The sequence below is a fragment of the Odontesthes bonariensis genome, chromosome 11, assembly GCF_027942865.1.
Source record: "Odontesthes bonariensis isolate fOdoBon6 chromosome 11, fOdoBon6.hap1, whole genome shotgun sequence".
Lineage (NCBI taxonomy): Eukaryota > Metazoa > Chordata > Actinopteri > Atheriniformes > Atherinopsidae > Odontesthes > Odontesthes bonariensis.
This window is the reverse complement of record NC_134516.1, coordinates 26,315,277-26,331,839: the sequence shown is the minus strand read 5'-3', so window position 1 is coordinate 26,331,839 and position 16,563 is coordinate 26,315,277. Positions and strand designations below refer to the sequence as shown.

General features: G+C 48.8%; 37 non-coding genes across 37 annotated transcripts; 18 read left to right on the top strand and 19 right to left on the bottom strand.

Annotated features, from left to right (window-relative positions):
• Positions 1-125: 125 nt before the first annotated feature.
• On the bottom strand, positions 126-244 carry LOC142393915 (5S ribosomal RNA). The gene has a single exon (XR_012772320.1). It is a non-coding gene; the product is annotated as a 5S ribosomal RNA (ribosomal RNA).
• A 358-nt stretch (positions 245-602) lies between these two features.
• Positions 603-721, top strand: LOC142392743 (5S ribosomal RNA). The gene has a single exon (XR_012771379.1). It is a non-coding gene; the product is annotated as a 5S ribosomal RNA (ribosomal RNA).
• A 298-nt stretch (positions 722-1,019) lies between these two features.
• On the bottom strand, positions 1,020-1,138 carry LOC142392589 (5S ribosomal RNA). The gene has a single exon (XR_012771233.1). It is a non-coding gene; the product is annotated as a 5S ribosomal RNA (ribosomal RNA).
• Positions 1,139-1,496: 358 nt separating this feature from the next.
• On the top strand, positions 1,497-1,615 carry LOC142393090 (5S ribosomal RNA). Its single transcript, XR_012771711.1, has one exon. It is a non-coding gene; the product is annotated as a 5S ribosomal RNA (ribosomal RNA).
• A 298-nt stretch (positions 1,616-1,913) lies between these two features.
• Positions 1,914-2,032, bottom strand: LOC142393422 (5S ribosomal RNA). Its single transcript, XR_012772027.1, has one exon. It is a non-coding gene; the product is annotated as a 5S ribosomal RNA (ribosomal RNA).
• A 358-nt stretch (positions 2,033-2,390) lies between these two features.
• Positions 2,391-2,509, top strand: LOC142392742 (5S ribosomal RNA). The gene has a single exon (XR_012771378.1). It is a non-coding gene; the product is annotated as a 5S ribosomal RNA (ribosomal RNA).
• Positions 2,510-2,807: 298 nt separating this feature from the next.
• LOC142393914 (5S ribosomal RNA) lies at positions 2,808-2,926 on the bottom strand. Its single transcript, XR_012772319.1, has one exon. It is a non-coding gene; the product is annotated as a 5S ribosomal RNA (ribosomal RNA).
• A 358-nt stretch (positions 2,927-3,284) lies between these two features.
• LOC142392741 (5S ribosomal RNA) lies at positions 3,285-3,403 on the top strand. The gene has a single exon (XR_012771377.1). It is a non-coding gene; the product is annotated as a 5S ribosomal RNA (ribosomal RNA).
• A 298-nt stretch (positions 3,404-3,701) lies between these two features.
• On the bottom strand, positions 3,702-3,820 carry LOC142393913 (5S ribosomal RNA). Its single transcript, XR_012772318.1, has one exon. It is a non-coding gene; the product is annotated as a 5S ribosomal RNA (ribosomal RNA).
• Positions 3,821-4,178: 358 nt separating this feature from the next.
• LOC142392740 (5S ribosomal RNA) lies at positions 4,179-4,297 on the top strand. The gene has a single exon (XR_012771376.1). It is a non-coding gene; the product is annotated as a 5S ribosomal RNA (ribosomal RNA).
• Positions 4,298-4,595: 298 nt separating this feature from the next.
• Positions 4,596-4,714, bottom strand: LOC142393912 (5S ribosomal RNA). Its single transcript, XR_012772317.1, has one exon. It is a non-coding gene; the product is annotated as a 5S ribosomal RNA (ribosomal RNA).
• A 358-nt stretch (positions 4,715-5,072) lies between these two features.
• LOC142392739 (5S ribosomal RNA) lies at positions 5,073-5,191 on the top strand. Its single transcript, XR_012771375.1, has one exon. It is a non-coding gene; the product is annotated as a 5S ribosomal RNA (ribosomal RNA).
• Positions 5,192-5,489: 298 nt separating this feature from the next.
• On the bottom strand, positions 5,490-5,608 carry LOC142393911 (5S ribosomal RNA). The gene has a single exon (XR_012772316.1). It is a non-coding gene; the product is annotated as a 5S ribosomal RNA (ribosomal RNA).
• A 358-nt stretch (positions 5,609-5,966) lies between these two features.
• On the top strand, positions 5,967-6,085 carry LOC142393389 (5S ribosomal RNA). The gene has a single exon (XR_012771995.1). It is a non-coding gene; the product is annotated as a 5S ribosomal RNA (ribosomal RNA).
• A 298-nt stretch (positions 6,086-6,383) lies between these two features.
• LOC142393910 (5S ribosomal RNA) lies at positions 6,384-6,502 on the bottom strand. The gene has a single exon (XR_012772315.1). It is a non-coding gene; the product is annotated as a 5S ribosomal RNA (ribosomal RNA).
• A 358-nt stretch (positions 6,503-6,860) lies between these two features.
• LOC142392738 (5S ribosomal RNA) lies at positions 6,861-6,979 on the top strand. The gene has a single exon (XR_012771374.1). It is a non-coding gene; the product is annotated as a 5S ribosomal RNA (ribosomal RNA).
• A 298-nt stretch (positions 6,980-7,277) lies between these two features.
• Positions 7,278-7,396, bottom strand: LOC142393909 (5S ribosomal RNA). Its single transcript, XR_012772314.1, has one exon. It is a non-coding gene; the product is annotated as a 5S ribosomal RNA (ribosomal RNA).
• A 358-nt stretch (positions 7,397-7,754) lies between these two features.
• LOC142393089 (5S ribosomal RNA) lies at positions 7,755-7,873 on the top strand. Its single transcript, XR_012771710.1, has one exon. It is a non-coding gene; the product is annotated as a 5S ribosomal RNA (ribosomal RNA).
• Positions 7,874-8,171: 298 nt separating this feature from the next.
• On the bottom strand, positions 8,172-8,290 carry LOC142393908 (5S ribosomal RNA). The gene has a single exon (XR_012772313.1). It is a non-coding gene; the product is annotated as a 5S ribosomal RNA (ribosomal RNA).
• Positions 8,291-8,648: 358 nt separating this feature from the next.
• LOC142392737 (5S ribosomal RNA) lies at positions 8,649-8,767 on the top strand. Its single transcript, XR_012771373.1, has one exon. It is a non-coding gene; the product is annotated as a 5S ribosomal RNA (ribosomal RNA).
• Positions 8,768-9,065: 298 nt separating this feature from the next.
• LOC142393906 (5S ribosomal RNA) lies at positions 9,066-9,184 on the bottom strand. Its single transcript, XR_012772311.1, has one exon. It is a non-coding gene; the product is annotated as a 5S ribosomal RNA (ribosomal RNA).
• Positions 9,185-9,542: 358 nt separating this feature from the next.
• Positions 9,543-9,661, top strand: LOC142393088 (5S ribosomal RNA). Its single transcript, XR_012771709.1, has one exon. It is a non-coding gene; the product is annotated as a 5S ribosomal RNA (ribosomal RNA).
• Positions 9,662-9,959: 298 nt separating this feature from the next.
• On the bottom strand, positions 9,960-10,078 carry LOC142393905 (5S ribosomal RNA). Its single transcript, XR_012772310.1, has one exon. It is a non-coding gene; the product is annotated as a 5S ribosomal RNA (ribosomal RNA).
• Positions 10,079-10,436: 358 nt separating this feature from the next.
• On the top strand, positions 10,437-10,555 carry LOC142392736 (5S ribosomal RNA). The gene has a single exon (XR_012771372.1). It is a non-coding gene; the product is annotated as a 5S ribosomal RNA (ribosomal RNA).
• A 298-nt stretch (positions 10,556-10,853) lies between these two features.
• On the bottom strand, positions 10,854-10,972 carry LOC142393904 (5S ribosomal RNA). The gene has a single exon (XR_012772309.1). It is a non-coding gene; the product is annotated as a 5S ribosomal RNA (ribosomal RNA).
• Positions 10,973-11,330: 358 nt separating this feature from the next.
• Positions 11,331-11,449, top strand: LOC142392734 (5S ribosomal RNA). Its single transcript, XR_012771370.1, has one exon. It is a non-coding gene; the product is annotated as a 5S ribosomal RNA (ribosomal RNA).
• A 298-nt stretch (positions 11,450-11,747) lies between these two features.
• Positions 11,748-11,866, bottom strand: LOC142393903 (5S ribosomal RNA). The gene has a single exon (XR_012772308.1). It is a non-coding gene; the product is annotated as a 5S ribosomal RNA (ribosomal RNA).
• Positions 11,867-12,224: 358 nt separating this feature from the next.
• Positions 12,225-12,343, top strand: LOC142392369 (5S ribosomal RNA). The gene has a single exon (XR_012771025.1). It is a non-coding gene; the product is annotated as a 5S ribosomal RNA (ribosomal RNA).
• Positions 12,344-12,641: 298 nt separating this feature from the next.
• Positions 12,642-12,760, bottom strand: LOC142393902 (5S ribosomal RNA). Its single transcript, XR_012772307.1, has one exon. It is a non-coding gene; the product is annotated as a 5S ribosomal RNA (ribosomal RNA).
• Positions 12,761-13,118: 358 nt separating this feature from the next.
• LOC142392733 (5S ribosomal RNA) lies at positions 13,119-13,237 on the top strand. Its single transcript, XR_012771369.1, has one exon. It is a non-coding gene; the product is annotated as a 5S ribosomal RNA (ribosomal RNA).
• A 298-nt stretch (positions 13,238-13,535) lies between these two features.
• Positions 13,536-13,654, bottom strand: LOC142393901 (5S ribosomal RNA). Its single transcript, XR_012772306.1, has one exon. It is a non-coding gene; the product is annotated as a 5S ribosomal RNA (ribosomal RNA).
• Positions 13,655-14,012: 358 nt separating this feature from the next.
• Positions 14,013-14,131, top strand: LOC142392732 (5S ribosomal RNA). Its single transcript, XR_012771368.1, has one exon. It is a non-coding gene; the product is annotated as a 5S ribosomal RNA (ribosomal RNA).
• A 298-nt stretch (positions 14,132-14,429) lies between these two features.
• On the bottom strand, positions 14,430-14,548 carry LOC142393900 (5S ribosomal RNA). The gene has a single exon (XR_012772305.1). It is a non-coding gene; the product is annotated as a 5S ribosomal RNA (ribosomal RNA).
• Positions 14,549-14,906: 358 nt separating this feature from the next.
• On the top strand, positions 14,907-15,025 carry LOC142393387 (5S ribosomal RNA). The gene has a single exon (XR_012771993.1). It is a non-coding gene; the product is annotated as a 5S ribosomal RNA (ribosomal RNA).
• A 298-nt stretch (positions 15,026-15,323) lies between these two features.
• On the bottom strand, positions 15,324-15,442 carry LOC142393898 (5S ribosomal RNA). The gene has a single exon (XR_012772304.1). It is a non-coding gene; the product is annotated as a 5S ribosomal RNA (ribosomal RNA).
• Positions 15,443-15,800: 358 nt separating this feature from the next.
• Positions 15,801-15,919, top strand: LOC142393386 (5S ribosomal RNA). Its single transcript, XR_012771992.1, has one exon. It is a non-coding gene; the product is annotated as a 5S ribosomal RNA (ribosomal RNA).
• Positions 15,920-16,217: 298 nt separating this feature from the next.
• Positions 16,218-16,336, bottom strand: LOC142393897 (5S ribosomal RNA). Its single transcript, XR_012772303.1, has one exon. It is a non-coding gene; the product is annotated as a 5S ribosomal RNA (ribosomal RNA).
• Positions 16,337-16,563: the final 227 nt, after the last annotated feature.

Sequence of the window (16,563 nt, the reverse complement as noted above, 5' to 3'; positions counted from 1 at the left end):
CCAAACAGAAACAGAGGTGTCTGCCAACCAATCAGCAGCAGCCCAAGCTGGTTAACTTCCTGGTGTCTGTGTGGCACACGGTAATGGTCAGATGTTACATGCAGGCCGCAGAGAGAAGAGAAAAAAGCTTACAGCACCTGGTATTCCCAAGCGGTCTCCCATCCAAGTACTAACCAGGCCCGACCCTGCTTGGCTTCCGAGATCGGACGAGATCGGGCGTGTTCAGGGCGGTGTGGCCGTAAGCCACAGTCCCTGTGACAAATATATGTTATATGGGTGCTGGAACCATACGTTTCCCCTATTTTTACCAGAGAGCTGGCTTGAGAGGCTGCTGTTGAGCCTGCACGTTGACTTCCCTGATGTGATTGTTCTTTGCAGCTGAAAATGGGACTCTCAGATAACTTAGTGTCTCTCAAAAGCCTCTGTTCCCTGTGTGTAGTTTTGTGTCCGTTGTCATATAGAGAAACCAGGGAAGCTCAATCCCACGACATGCTCATAAACTGCGTCTTCTCTAAACAGTATAGTTCTATTTTACAAGTCGGAATACAATAACAGATTCTGTCTCAGAATCTATAAAGAGCTGGTTTGTGATTCCATTGCTGGCTTACGGCCACACCACCCTGAACACGCCTGATCTCGTCAGATCTCAGAAGCCAAGCAGAGTCGGGCCTGGTTAGTACTTGGATGGGAGACCGCCTGGGAATACCAGGTGCTGTAAGCCTTTTGGCTTCTCCAGGCGCATGCAGTTTGGCTACGTCAAATGCAAAACTAGTCCCTGTTTGACTTTTTGGAACTTGTCCTTTCTGAGGACAAAGTTAAATGTATGAGGATCAAAGCCAACAATGGCCTGGGACATCTCAGCAGATCCAGGATCAGCAACATGGAGACTGAGAGCCAAACAGAAACAGAGGTGTCTGCCAACCAATCAGCAGCAGCCCAAGCTGGTTAACTTCCTGGTGTCTGTGTGGCACACGGTAATGGTCAGATGTTACATGCAGGCCGCAGAGAGAAGAGAAAAAAGCTTACAGCACCTGGTATTCCCAAGCAGTCTCCCATCCAAGTACTAACCAGGCCCGACCCTGCTTGGCTTCCGAGATCGGACGAGATCGGGCGTGTTCAGGGCGGTGTGGCCGTAAGCCACAGTCCCTGTGACAAATATATGTTATATAGGTGCTGGAACCATACGTTTCCCCTATTTTTACCAGAGAGCTGGCTTGAGAGGCTGCTGTTGAGCCTGCACATTGACTTCCCTGATGTGATTGTTCTTTGCAGCTGAAAATGGGACTCTCAGATAACTTAGTGTCTCTCAAAAGCCTCTGTTCCCTGTGTGTAGTTTTGTGTCCGTTGTCATATAGAGAAACCAGGGAAGCTCAATCCCACGACATGCTCATAAACTGCGTCTTCTCTAAACAGTATAGTTCTATTTTACAAGTCGGAATACAATAACAGATTCTGTCTCAGAATCTATAAAGAGCTGGTTTGTGATTCCATTGCTGGCTTACGGCCACACCACCCTGAACACGCCTGATCTCGTCAGATCTCAGAAGCCAAGCAGAGTCGGGCCTGGTTAGTACTTGGATGGGAGACCGCCTGGGAATATCAGGTGCTGTAAGCCTTTTGGCTTCTCCAGGCGCATGCAGTTTGGCTACGTCAAATGCAAAACTAGTCCCTGTTTGACTTTTTGGAACTTGTCCTTTCTGAGGACAAAGTTAAATGTATGAGGATCAAAGCCAACAATGGCCTGGGACATCTCAGCAGATCCAGGATCAGCAACATGGAGACTGAGAGCCAAACAGAAACAGAGGTGTCTGCCAACCAATCAGCAGCAGCCCAAGCTGGTTAACTTCCTGGTGTCTGTGTGGCACACGGTGATGGTCAGATGTTACATGCAGGCCGCAGAGAGAAGAGAAAAAAGCTTACAGCACCTGGTATTCCCAAGCGGTCTCCCATCCAAGTACTAACCAGGCCCGACCCTGCTTGGCTTCCGAGATCGGACGAGATCGGGTGTGTTCAGGGCGGTGTGGCCGTAAGCCACAGTCCCTGTGACAAATATATGTTATATGGGTGCTTGAACCATACGTTTCCCCTATTTTTACCAGAGAGCTGGCTTGAGAGGCTGCTGTTGAGCCTGCACGTTGACTTCCCTGATGTGATTGTTCTTTGCAGCTGAAAATGGGACTCTCAGATAACTTAGTGTCTGTCAAAAGCCTCTGTTCCCTGTGTGTAGTTTTGTGTCCGTTGTCATATAGAGAAACCAGGGAAGCTCAATCCCACGACATGCTCATAAACTGCGTCTTCTCTAAACAGTATAGTTCTATTTTACAAGTCGGAATACAATAACAGATTCTGTCTCAGAATCTATAAAGAGCTGGTTTGTGATTCCATTGCTGGCTTACGGCCACACCACCCTGAACACGCCTGATCTCGTCAGATCTCAGAAGCCAAGCAGAGTCGGGCCTGGTTAGTACTTGGATGGGAGACCGCCTGGGAATACCAGGTGCTGTAAGCCTTTTGGCTTCTCCAGGCGCATGCAGTTTGGCTACGTCAAATGCAAAACTAGTCCCTGTTTGACTTTTTGGAACTTGTCCTTTCTGAGGACAAAGTTAAATGTATGAGGATCAAAGCCAACAATGGCCTGGGACATCTCAGCAGATCCAGGATCAGCAACATGGAGACTGAGAGCCAAACAGAAACAGAGGTGTCTGCCAACCAATCAGCAGCAGCCCAAGCTGGTTAACTTCCTGGTGTCTGTGTGGCACACGGTAATGGTCAGATGTTACATGCAGGCCGCAGAGAGAAGAGAAAAAAGCTTACAGCACCTGGTATTCCCAAGCGGTCTCCCATCCAAGTACTAACCAGGCCCGACCCTGCTTGGCTTCCGAGATCGGACGAGATCGGGCGTGTTCAGGGCGGTGTGGCCGTAAGCCACAGTCCCTGTGACAAATATATGTTATATGGGTGCTGGAACCATACGTTTCCCCTATTTTTACCAGAGAGCTGGCTTGAGAGGCTGCTGTTGAGCCTGCACGTTGACTTCCCTGATGTGATTGTTCTTTGCAGCTGAAAATGGGACTCTCAGATAACTTAGTGTCTGTCAAAAGCCTCTGTTCCCTGTGTGTAGTTTTGTGTCCGTTGTCATATAGAGAAACCAGGGAAGCTCAATCCCACGACATGCTCATAAACTGCGTCTTCTCTAAACAGTATAGTTCTATTTTACAAGTCGGAATACAATAACAGATTCTGTCTCAGAATCTATAAAGAGCTGGTTTGTGATTCCATTGCTGGCTTACGGCCACACCACCCTGAACACGCCTGATCTCGTCAGATCTCAGAAGCCAAGCAGAGTCGGGCCTGGTTAGTACTTGGATGGGAGACCGCCTGGGAATACCAGGTGCTGTAAGCCTTTTGGCTTCTCCAGGCGCATGCAGTTTGGCTACGTCAAATGCAAAACTAGTCCCTGTTTGACTTTTTGGAACTTGTCCTTTCTGAGGACAAAGTTAAATGTATGAGGATCAAAGCCAACAATGGCCTGGGACATCTCAGCAGATCCAGGATCAGCAACATGGAGACTGAGAGCCAAACAGAAACAGAGGTGTCTGCCAACCAATCAGCAGCAGCCCAAGCTGGTTAACTTCCTGGTGTCTGTGTGGCACACGGTAATGGTCAGATGTTACATGCAGGCCGCAGAGAGAAGAGAAAAAAGCTTACAGCACCTGGTATTCCCAAGCGGTCTCCCATCCAAGTACTAACCAGGCCCGACCCTGCTTGGCTTCCGAGATCGGACGAGATCGGGCGTGTTCAGGGCGGTGTGGCCGTAAGCCACAGTCCCTGTGACAAATATATGTTATATGGGTGCTGGAACCATACGTTTCCCCTATTTTTACCAGAGAGCTGGCTTGAGAGGCTGCTGTTGAGCCTGCACGTTGACTTCCCTGATGTGATTGTTCTTTGCAGCTGAAAATGGGACTCTCAGATAACTTAGTGTCTGTCAAAAGCCTCTGTTCCCTGTGTGTAGTTTTGTGTCCGTTGTCATATAGAGAAACCAGGGAAGCTCAATCCCACGACATGCTCATAAACTGCGTCTTCTCTAAACAGTATAGTTCTATTTTACAAGTCGGAATACAATAACAGATTCTGTTTCAGAATCTATAAAGAGCTGGTTTGTGATTCCATTGCTGGCTTACGGCCACACCACCCTGAACACGCCTGATCTCGTCAGATCTCAGAAGCCAAGCAGAGTCGGGCCTGGTTAGTACTTGGATGGGAGACCGCCTGGGAATACCAGGTGCTGTAAGCCTTTTGGCTTCTCCAGGCGCATGCAGTTTGGCTACGTCAAATGCAAAACTAGTCCCTGTTTGACTTTTTGGAACTTGTCCTTTCTGAGGACAAAGTTAAATGTATGAGGATCAAAGCCAACAATGGCCTGGGACATCTCAGCAGATCCAGGATCAGCAACATGGAGACTGAGAGCCAAACAGAAACAGAGGTGTCTGCCAACCAATCAGCAGCAGCCCAAGCTGGTTAACTTCCTGGTGTCTGTGTGGCACACGGTAATGGTCAGATGTTACATGCAGGCCGCAGAGAGAAGAGAAAAAAGCTTACAGCACCTGGTATTCCCAAGCGGTCTCCCATCCAAGTACTAACCAGGCCCGACCCTGCTTGGCTTCCGAGATCGGACGAGATCGGGCGTGTTCAGGGCGGTGTGGCCGTAAGCCACAGTCCCTGTGACAAATATATGTTATATGGGTGCTGGAACCATACGTTTCCCCTATTTTTACCAGAGAGCTGGCTTGAGAGGCTGCTGTTGAGCCTGCACGTTGACTTCCCTGATGTGATTGTTCTTTGCAGCTGAAAATGGGACTCTCAGATAACTTAGTGTCTGTCAAAAGCCTCTGTTCCCTGTGTGTAGTTTTGTGTCCGTTGTCATATAGAGAAACCAGGGAAGCTCAATCCCACGACATGCTCATAAACTGCGTCTTCTCTAAACAGTATAGTTCTATTTTACAAGTCGGAATACAATAACAGATTCTGTCTCAGAATCTATAAAGAGCTGGTTTGTGATTCCATTGCTGGCTTACGGCCACACCACCCTGAACACGCCTGATCTCGTCAGATCTCAGAAGCCAAGCAGAGTCGGGCCTGGTTAGTACTTGGATGGGAGACCGCCTGGGAATACCAGGTGCTGTAAGCCTTTTGGCTTCTCCAGGCGCATGCAGTTTGGCTACGTCAAATGCAAAACTAGTCCCTGTTTGACTTTTTGGAACTTGTCCTTTCTGAGGACAAAGTTAAATGTATGAGGATCAAAGCCAACAATGGCCTGGGACATCTCAGCAGATCCAGGATCAGCAACATGGAGACTGAGAGCCAAACAGAAACAGAGGTGTCTGCCAACCAATCAGCAGCAGCCCAAGCTGGTTAACTTCCTGGTGTCTGTGTGGCACACGGTGATGGTCAGATGTTACATGCAGGCCGCAGAGAGAAGAGAAAAAAGCTTACAGCACCTGGTATTCCCAAGCGGTCTCCCATCCAAGTACTAACCAGGCCCGACCCTGCTTGGCTTCCGAGATCGGACGAGATCGGGCGTGTTCAGGGCGGTGTGGCCGTAAGCCACAGTCCCTGTGACAAATATATGTTATATGGGTGCTGGAACCATACGTTTCCCCTATTTTTACCAGAGAGCTGGCTTGAGAGGCTGCTGTTGAGCCTGCACGTTGACTTCCCTGATGTGATTGTTCTTTGCAGCTGAAAATGGGACTCTCAGATAACTTAGTGTCTGTCAAAAGCCTCTGTTCCCTGTGTGTAGTTTTGTGTCCGTTGTCATATAGAGAAACCAGGGAAGCTCAATCCCACGACATGCTCATAAACTGCGTCTTCTCTAAACAGTATAGTTCTATTTTACAAGTCGGAATACAATAACAGATTCTGTTTCAGAATCTATAAAGAGCTGGTTTGTGATTCCATTGCTGGCTTACGGCCACACCACCCTGAACACGCCTGATCTCGTCAGATCTCAGAAGCCAAGCAGAGTCGGCCCTGGTTAGTACTTGGATGGGAGACCGCCTGGGAATACCAGGTGCTGTAAGCCTTTTGGCTTCTCCAGGCGCATGCAGTTTGGCTACGTCAAATGCAAAACTAGTCCCTGTTTGACTTTTTGGAACTTGTCCTTTCTGAGGACAAAGTTAAATGTATGAGGATCAAAGCCAACAATGGCCTGGGACATCTCAGCAGATCCAGGATCAGCAACATGGAGACTGAGAGCCAAACAGAAACAGAGGTGTCTGCCAACCAATCAGCAGCAGCCCAAGCTGGTTAACTTCCTGGTGTCTGTGTGGCACACGGTAATGGTCAGATGTTACATGCAGGCCGCAGAGAGAAGAGAAAAAAGCTTACAGCACCTGGTATTCCCAAGCGGTCTCCCATCCAAGTACTAACCAGGCCCGACCCTGCTTGGCTTCCGAGATCGGACGAGATCGGGCGTGTTCAGGGCGGTGTGGCCGTAAGCCACAGTCCCTGTGACAAATATATGTTATATGGGTGCTGGAACCATACGTTTCCCCTATTTTTACCAGAGAGCTGGCTTGAGAGGCTGCTGTTGAGCCTGCACGTTGACTTCCCTGATGTGATTGTTCTTTGCAGCTGAAAATGGGACTCTCAGATAACTTAGTGTCTGTCAAAAGCCTCTGTTCCCTGTGTGTAGTTTTGTGTCCGTTGTCATATAGAGAAACCAGGGAAGCTCAATCCCACGACATGCTCATAAACTGCGTCTTCTCTAAACAGTATAGTTCTATTTTACAAGTCGGAATACAATAACAGATTCTGTTTCAGAATCTATAAAGAGCTGGTTTGTGATTCCATTGCTGGCTTACGGCCACACCACCCTGAACACGCCTGATCTCGTCAGATCTCAGAAGCCAAGCAGAGTCGGGCCTGGTTAGTACTTGGATGGGAGACCGCCTGGGAATACCAGGTGCTGTAAGCCTTTTGGCTTCTCCAGGCGCATGCAGTTTGGCTACGTCAAATGCAAAACTAGTCCCTGTTTGACTTTTTGGAACTTGTCCTTTCTGAGGACAAAGTTAAATGTATGAGGATCAAAGCCAACAATGGCCTGGGACATCTCAGCAGATCCAGGATCAGCAACATGGAGACTGAGAGCCAAACAGAAACAGAGGTGTCTGCCAACCAATCAGCAGCAGCCCAAGCTGGTTAACTTCCTGGTGTCTGTGTGGCACACGGTGATGGTCAGATGTTACATGCAGGCCGCAGAGAGAAGAGAAAAAAGCTTACAGCACCTGGTATTCCCAAGCGGTCTCCCATCCAAGTACTAACCAGGCCCGACCCTGCTTGGCTTCCGAGATCGGACGAGATCGGGCGTGTTCAGGGCGGTGTGGCCGTAAGCCACAGTCCCTGTGACAAATATATGTTATATAGGTGCTGGAACCATACGTTTCCCCTATTTTTACCAGAGAGCTGGCTTGAGAGGCTGCTGTTGAGCCTGCACATTGACTTCCCTGATGTGATTGTTCTTTGCAGCTGAAAATGGGACTCTCAGATAACTTAGTGTCTCTCAAAAGCCTCTGTTCCCTGTGTGTAGTTTTGTGTCCGTTGTCATATAGAGAAACCAGGGAAGCTCAATCCCACGACATGCTCATAAACTGCGTCTTCTCTAAACAGTATAGTTCTATTTTACAAGTCGGAATACAATAACAGATTCTGTCTCAGAATCTATAAAGAGCTGGTTTGTGATTCCATTGCTGGCTTACGGCCACACCACCCTGAACACGCCTGATCTCGTCAGATCTCAGAAGCCAAGCAGAGTCGGGCCTGGTTAGTACTTGGATGGGAGACCGCCTGGGAATATCAGGTGCTGTAAGCCTTTTGGCTTCTCCAGGCGCATGCAGTTTGGCTACGTCAAATGCAAAACTAGTCCCTGTTTGACTTTTTGGAACTTGTCCTTTCTGAGGACAAAGTTAAATGTATGAGGATCAAAGCCAACAATGGCCTGGGACATCTCAGCAGATCCAGGATCAGCAACATGGAGACTGAGAGCCAAACAGAAACAGAGGTGTCTGCCAACCAATCAGCAGCAGCCCAAGCTGGTTAACTTCCTGGTGTCTGTGTGGCACACGGTGATGGTCAGATGTTACATGCAGGCCGCAGAGAGAAGAGAAAAAAGCTTACAGCACCTGGTATTCCCAAGCGGTCTCCCATCCAAGTACTAACCAGGCCCGACCCTGCTTGGCTTCCGAGATCGGACGAGATCGGGCGTGTTCAGGGCGGTGTGGCCGTAAGCCACAGTCCCTGTGACAAATATATGTTATATGGGTGCTGGAACCATACGTTTCCCCTATTTTTACCAGAGAGCTGGCTTGAGAGGCTGCTGTTGAGCCTGCACGTTGACTTCCCTGATGTGATTGTTCTTTGCAGCTGAAAATGGGACTCTCAGATAACTTAGTGTCTGTCAAAAGCCTCTGTTCCCTGTGTGTAGTTTTGTGTCCGTTGTCATATAGAGAAACCAGGGAAGCTCAATCCCACGACATGCTCATAAACTGCGTCTTCTCTAAACAGTATAGTTCTATTTTACAAGTCGGAATACAATAACAGATTCTGTCTCAGAATCTATAAAGAGCTGGTTTGTGATTCCATTGCTGGCTTACGGCCACACCACCCTGAACACGCCTGATCTCGTCAGATCTCAGAAGCCAAGCAGAGTCGGGCCTGGTTAGTACTTGGATGGGAGACCGCCTGGGAATACCAGGTGCTGTAAGCCTTTTGGCTTCTCCAGGCGCATGCAGTTTGGCTACGTCAAATGCAAAACTAGTCCCTGTTTGACTTTTTGGAACTTGTCCTTTCTGAGGACAAAGTTAAATGTATGAGGATCAAAGCCAACAATGGCCTGGGACATCTCAGCAGATCCAGGATCAGCAACATGGAGACTGAGAGCCAAACAGAAACAGAGGTGTCTGCCAACCAATCAGCAGCAGCCCAAGCTGGTTAACTTCCTGGTGTCTGTGTGGCACACGGTAATGGTCAGATGTTACATGCAGGCCGCAGAGAGAAGAGAAAAAAGCTTACAGCACCTGGTATTCCCAAGCGGTCTCCCATCCAAGTACTAACCAGGCCCGACCCTGCTTGGCTTCCGAGATCGGACGAGATCGGGCGTGTTCAGGGCGGTGTGGCCGTAAGCCACAGTCCCTGTGACAAATATATGTTATATAGGTGCTGGAACCATACGTTTCCCCTATTTTTACCAGAGAGCTGGCTTGAGAGGCTGCTGTTGAGCCTGCACATTGACTTCCCTGATGTGATTGTTCTTTGCAGCTGAAAATGGGACTCTCAGATAACTTAGTGTCTCTCAAAAGCCTCTGTTCCCTGTGTGTAGTTTTGTGTCCGTTGTCATATAGAGAAACCAGGGAAGCTCAATCCCACGACATGCTCATAAACTGCGTCTTCTCTAAACAGTATAGTTCTATTTTACAAGTCGGAATACAATAACAGATTCTGTCTCAGAATCTATAAAGAGCTGGTTTGTGATTCCATTGCTGGCTTACGGCCACACCACCCTGAACACGCCTGATCTCGTCAGATCTCAGAAGCCAAGCAGAGTCGGGCCTGGTTAGTACTTGGATGGGAGACCGCCTGGGAATATCAGGTGCTGTAAGCCTTTTGGCTTCTCCAGGCGCATGCAGTTTGGCTACGTCAAATGCAAAACTAGTCCCTGTTTGACTTTTTGGAACTTGTCCTTTCTGAGGACAAAGTTAAATGTATGAGGATCAAAGCCAACAATGGCCTGGGACATCTCAGCAGATCCAGGATCAGCAACATGGAGACTGAGAGCCAAACAGAAACAGAGGTGTCTGCCAACCAATCAGCAGCAGCCCAAGCTGGTTAACTTCCTGGTGTCTGTGTGGCACACGGTGATGGTCAGATGTTACATGCAGGCCGCAGAGAGAAGAGAAAAAAGCTTACAGCACCTGGTATTCCCAAGCGGTCTCCCATCCAAGTACTAACCAGGCCCGACCCTGCTTGGCTTCCGAGATCGGACGAGATCGGGCGTGTTCAGGGCGGTGTGGCCGTAAGCCACAGTCCCTGTGACAAATATATGTTATATGGGTGCTGGAACCATACGTTTCCCCTATTTTTACCAGAGAGCTGGCTTGAGAGGCTGCTGTTGAGCCTGCACGTTGACTTCCCTGATGTGATTGTTCTTTGCAGCTGAAAATGGGACTCTCAGATAACTTAGTGTCTGTCAAAAGCCTCTGTTCCCTGTGTGTAGTTTTGTGTCCGTTGTCATATAGAGAAACCAGGGAAGCTCAATCCCACGACATGCTCATAAACTGCGTCTTCTCTAAACAGTATAGTTCTATTTTACAAGTCGGAATACAATAACAGATTCTGTCTCAGAATCTATAAAGAGCTGGTTTGTGATTCCATTGCTGGCTTACGGCCACACCACCCTGAACACGCCTGATCTCGTCAGATCTCAGAAGCCAAGCAGAGTCGGGCCTGGTTAGTACTTGGATGGGAGACCGCCTGGGAATACCAGGTGCTGTAAGCCTTTTGGCTTCTCCAGGCGCATGCAGTTTGGCTACGTCAAATGCAAAACTAGTCCCTGTTTGACTTTTTGGAACTTGTCCTTTCTGAGGACAAAGTTAAATGTATGAGGATCAAAGCCAACAATGGCCTGGGACATCTCAGCAGATCCAGGATCAGCAACATGGAGACTGAGAGCCAAACAGAAACAGAGGTGTCTGCCAACCAATCAGCAGCAGCCCAAGCTGGTTAACTTCCTGGTGTCTGTGTGGCACACGGTAATGGTCAGATGTTACATGCAGGCCGCAGAGAGAAGAGAAAAAAGCTTACAGCACCTGGTATTCCCAAGCGGTCTCCCATCCAAGTACTAACCAGGCCCGACCCTGCTTGGCTTCCGAGATCGGACGAGATCGGGCGTGTTCAGGGCGGTGTGGCCGTAAGCCACAGTCCCTGTGACAAATATATGTTATATGGGTGCTGGAACCATACGTTTCCCCTATTTTTACCAGAGAGCTGGCTTGAGAGGCTGCTGTTGAGCCTGCACGTTGACTTCCCTGATGTGATTGTTCTTTGCAGCTGAAAATGGGACTCTCAGATAACTTAGTGTCTGTCAAAAGCCTCTGTTCCCTGTGTGTAGTTTTGTGTCCGTTGTCATATAGAGAAACCAGGGAAGCTCAATCCCACGACATGCTCATAAACTGCGTCTTCTCTAAACAGTATAGTTCTATTTTACAAGTCGGAATACAATAACAGATTCTGTCTCAGAATCTATAAAGAGCTGGTTTGTGATTCCATTGCTGGCTTACGGCCACACCACCCTGAACACGCCTGATCTCGTCAGATCTCAGAAGCCAAGCAGAGTCGGGCCTGGTTAGTACTTGGATGGGAGACCGCCTGGGAATACCAGGTGCTGTAAGCCTTTTGGCTTCTCCAGGCGCATGCAGTTTGGCTACGTCAAATGCAAAACTAGTCCCTGTTTGACTTTTTGGAACTTGTCCTTTCTGAGGACAAAGTTAAATGTATGAGGATCAAAGCCAACAATGGCCTGGGACATCTCAGCAGATCCAGGATCAGCAACATGGAGACTGAGAGCCAAACAGAAACAGAGGTGTCTGCCAACCAATCAGCAGCAGCCCAAGCTGGTTAACTTCCTGGTGTCTGTGTGGCACACGGTAATGGTCAGATGTTACATGCAGGCCGCAGAGAGAAGAGAAAAAAGCTTACAGCACCTGGTATTCCCAAGCGGTCTCCCATCCAAGTACTAACCAGGCCCGACCCTGCTTGGCTTCCGAGATCGGACGAGATCGGGCGTGTTCAGGGCGGTGTGGCCGTAAGCCACAGTCCCTGTGACAAATATATGTTATATGGGTGCTGGAACCATACGTTTCCCCTATTTTTACCAGAGAGCTGGCTTGAGAGGCTGCTGTTGAGCCTGCACGTTGACTTCCCTGATGTGATTGTTCTTTGCAGCTGAAAATGGGACTCTCAGATAACTTAGTGTCTGTCAAAAGCCTCTGTTCCCTGTGTGTAGTTTTGTGTCCGTTGTCATATAGAGAAACCAGGGAAGCTCAATCCCACGACATGCTCATAAACTGCGTCTTCTCTAAACAGTATAGTTCTATTTTACAAGTCGGAATACAATAACAGATTCTGTCTCAGAATCTATAAAGAGCTGGTTTGTGATTCCATTGCTGGCTTACGGCCACACCACCCTGAACACGCCTGATCTCGTCAGATCTCAGAAGCCAAGCAGAGTTGGGCCTGGTTAGTACTTGGATGGGAGACCGCCTGGGAATACCAGGTGCTGTAAGCCTTTTGGCTTCTCCAGGCGCATGCAGTTTGGCTACGTCAAATGCAAAACTAGTCCCTGTTTGACTTTTTGGAACTTGTCCTTTCTGAGGACAAAGTTAAATGTATGAGGATCAAAGCCAACAATGGCCTGGGACATCTCAGCAGATCCAGGATCAGCAACATGGAGACTGAGAGCCAAACAGAAACAGAGGTGTCTGCCAACCAATCAGCAGCAGCCCAAGCTGGTTAACTTCCTGGTGTCTGTGTGGCACACGGTGATGGTCAGATGTTACATGCAGGCCGCAGAGAGAAGAGAAAAAAGCTTACAGCACCTGGTATTCCCAAGCGGTCTCCCATCCAAGTACTAACCAGGCCCGACCCTGCTTGGCTTCCGAGATCGGACGAGATCGGGCGTGTTCAGGGCGGTGTGGCCGTAAGCCACAGTCCCTGTGACAAATATATGTTATATGGGTGCTGGAACCATACGTTTCCCCTATTTTTACCAGAGAGCTGGCTTGAGAGGCTGCTGTTGAGCCTGCACGTTGACTTCCCTGATGTGATTGTTCTTTGCAGCTGAAAATGGGACTCTCAGATAACTTAGTGTCTGTCAAAAGCCTCTGTTCCCTGTGTGTAGTTTTGTGTCCGTTGTCATATAGAGAAACCAGGGAAGCTCAATCCCACGACATGCTCATAAACTGCGTCTTCTCTAAACAGTATAGTTCTATTTTACAAGTCGGAATACAATAACAGATTCTGTTTCAGAATCTATAAAGAGCTGGTTTGTGATTCCATTGCTGGCTTACGGCCACACCACCCTGAACACGCCTGATCTCGTCAGATCTCAGAAGCCAAGCAGAGTCGGGCCTGGTTAGTACTTGGATGGGAGACCGCCTGGGAATACCAGGTGCTGTAAGCCTTTTGGCTTCTCCAGGCGCATGCAGTTTGGCTACGTCAAATGCAAAACTAGTCCCTGTTTGACTTTTTGGAACTTGTCCTTTCTGAGGACAAAGTTAAATGTATGAGGATCAAAGCCAACAATGGCCTGGGACATCTCAGCAGATCCAGGATCAGCAACATGGAGACTGAGAGCCAAACAGAAACAGAGGTGTCTGCCAACCAATCAGCAGCAGCCCAAGCTGGTTAACTTCCTGGTGTCTGTGTGGCACACGGTAATGGTCAGATGTTACATGCAGGCCGCAGAGAGAAGAGAAAAAAGCTTACAGCACCTGGTATTCCCAAGCGGTCTCCCATCCAAGTACTAACCAGGCCCGACCCTGCTTGGCTTCCGAGATCGGACGAGATCGGGCGTGTTCAGGGCGGTGTGGCCGTAAGCCACAGTCCCTGTGACAAATATATGTTATATGGGTGCTGGAACCATACGTTTCCCCTATTTTTACCAGAGAGCTGGCTTGAGAGGCTGCTGTTGAGCCTGCACGTTGACTTCCCTGATGTGATTGTTCTTTGCAGCTGAAAATGGGACTCTCAGATAACTTAGTGTCTGTCAAAAGCCTCTGTTCCCTGTGTGTAGTTTTGTGTCCGTTGTCATATAGAGAAACCAGGGAAGCTCAATCCCACGACATGCTCATAAACTGCGTCTTCTCTAAACAGTATAGTTCTATTTTACAAGTCGGAATACAATAACAGATTCTGTCTCAGAATCTATAAAGAGCTGGTTTGTGATTCCATTGCTGGCTTACGGCCACACCACCCTGAACACGCCTGATCTCGTCAGATCTCAGAAGCCAAGCAGAGTCGGGCCTGGTTAGTACTTGGATGGGAGACCGCCTGGGAATACCAGGTGCTGTAAGCCTTTTGGCTTCTCCAGGCGCATGCAGTTTGGCTACGTCAAATGCAAAACTAGTCCCTGTTTGACTTTTTGGAACTTGTCCTTTCTGAGGACAAAGTTAAATGTATGAGGATCAAAGCCAACAATGGCCTGGGACATCTCAGCAGATCCAGGATCAGCAACATGGAGACTGAGAGCCAAACAGAAACAGAGGTGTCTGCCAACCAATCAGCAGCAGCCCAAGCTGGTTAACTTCCTGGTGTCTGTGTGGCACACGGTGATGGTCAGATGTTACATGCAGGCCGCAGAGAGAAGAGAAAAAAGCTTACAGCACCTGGTATTCCCAAGCGGTCTCCCATCCAAGTACTAACCAGGCCCGACCCTGCTTGGCTTCCGAGATCGGACGAGATCGGGCGTGTTCAGGGCGGTGTGGCCGTAAGCCACAGTCCCTGTGACAAATATATGTTATATGGGTGCTGGAACCATACGTTTCCCCTATTTTTACCAGAGAGCTGGCTTGAGAGGCTGCTGTTGAGCCTGCACGTTGACTTCCCTGATGTGATTGTTCTTTGCAGCTGAAAATGGGACTCTCAGATAACTTAGTGTCTGTCAAAAGCCTCTGTTCCCTGTGTGTAGTTTTGTGTCCGTTGTCATATAGAGAAACCAGGGAAGCTCAATCCCACGACATGCTCATAAACTGCGTCTTCTCTAAACAGTATAGTTCTATTTTACAAGTCGGAATACAATAACAGATTCTGTTTCAGAATCTATAAAGAGCTGGTTTGTGATTCCATTGCTGGCTTACGGCCACACCACCCTGAACACGCCTGATCTCGTCAGATCTCAGAAGCCAAGCAGAGTCGGCCCTGGTTAGTACTTGGATGGGAGACCGCCTGGGAATACCAGGTGCTGTAAGCCTTTTGGCTTCTCCAGGCGCATGCAGTTTGGCTACGTCAAATGCAAAACTAGTCCCTGTTTGACTTTTTGGAACTTGTCCTTTCTGAGGACAAAGTTAAATGTATGAGGATCAAAGCCAACAATGGCCTGGGACATCTCAGCAGATCCAGGATCAGCAACATGGAGACTGAGAGCCAAACAGAAACAGAGGTGTCTGCCAACCAATCAGCAGCAGCCCAAGCTGGTTAACTTCCTGGTGTCTGTGTGGCACACGGTAATGGTCAGATGTTACATGCAGGCCGCAGAGAGAAGAGAAAAAAGCTTACAGCACCTGGTATTCCCAAGCGGTCTCCCATCCAAGTACTAACCAGGCCCGACCCTGCTTGGCTTCCGAGATCGGACGAGATCGGGCGTGTTCAGGGCGGTGTGGCCGTAAGCCACAGTCCCTGTGACAAATATATGTTATATGGGTGCTGGAACCATACGTTTCCCCTATTTTTACCAGAGAGCTGGCTTGAGAGGCTGCTGTTGAGCCTGCACGTTGACTTCCCTGATGTGATTGTTCTTTGCAGCTGAAAATGGGACTCTCAGATAACTTAGTGTCTGTCAAAAGCCTCTGTTCCCTGTGTGTAGTTTTGTGTCCGTTGTCATATAGAGAAACCAGGGAAGCTCAATCCCACGACATGCTCATAAACTGCGTCTTCTCTAAACAGTATAGTTCTATTTTACAAGTCGGAATACAATAACAGATTCTGTTTCAGAATCTATAAAGAGCTGGTTTGTGATTCCATTGCTGGCTTACGGCCACACCACCCTGAACACGCCTGATCTCGTCAGATCTCAGAAGCCAAGCAGAGTCGGCCCTGGTTAGTACTTGGATGGGAGACCGCCTGGGAATACCAGGTGCTGTAAGCCTTTTGGCTTCTCCAGGCGCATGCAGTTTGGCTACGTCAAATGCAAAACTAGTCCCTGTTTGACTTTTTGGAACTTGTCCTTTCTGAGGACAAAGTTAAATGTATGAGGATCAAAGCCAACAATGGCCTGGGACATCTCAGCAGATCCAGGATCAGCAACATGGAGACTGAGAGCCAAACAGAAACAGAGGTGTCTGCCAACCAATCAGCAGCAGCCCAAGCTGGTTAACTTCCTGGTGTCTGTGTGGCACACGGTGATGGTCAGATGTTACATGCAGGCCGCAGAGAGAAGAGAAAAAAGCTTACAGCACCTGGTATTCCCAAGCGGTCTCCCATCCAAGTACTAACCAGGCCCGACCCTGCTTGGCTTCCGAGATCGGACGAGATCGGGCGTGTTCAGGGCGGTGTGGCCGTAAGCCACAGTCCCTGTGACAAATATATGTTATATGGGTGCTGGAACCATACGTTTCCCCTATTTTTACCAGAGAGCTGGCTTGAGAGGCTGCTGTTGAGCCTGCACGTTGACTTCCCTGATGTGATTGTTCTCTGCAGCTGAAAATGGGACTCTCAGATAACTTAGTGTCTCTCAAAAGCCTCTGTTCCCTGTGTGTAATTTTGTGTCCGTTGTCATATAGAGAAACCAGG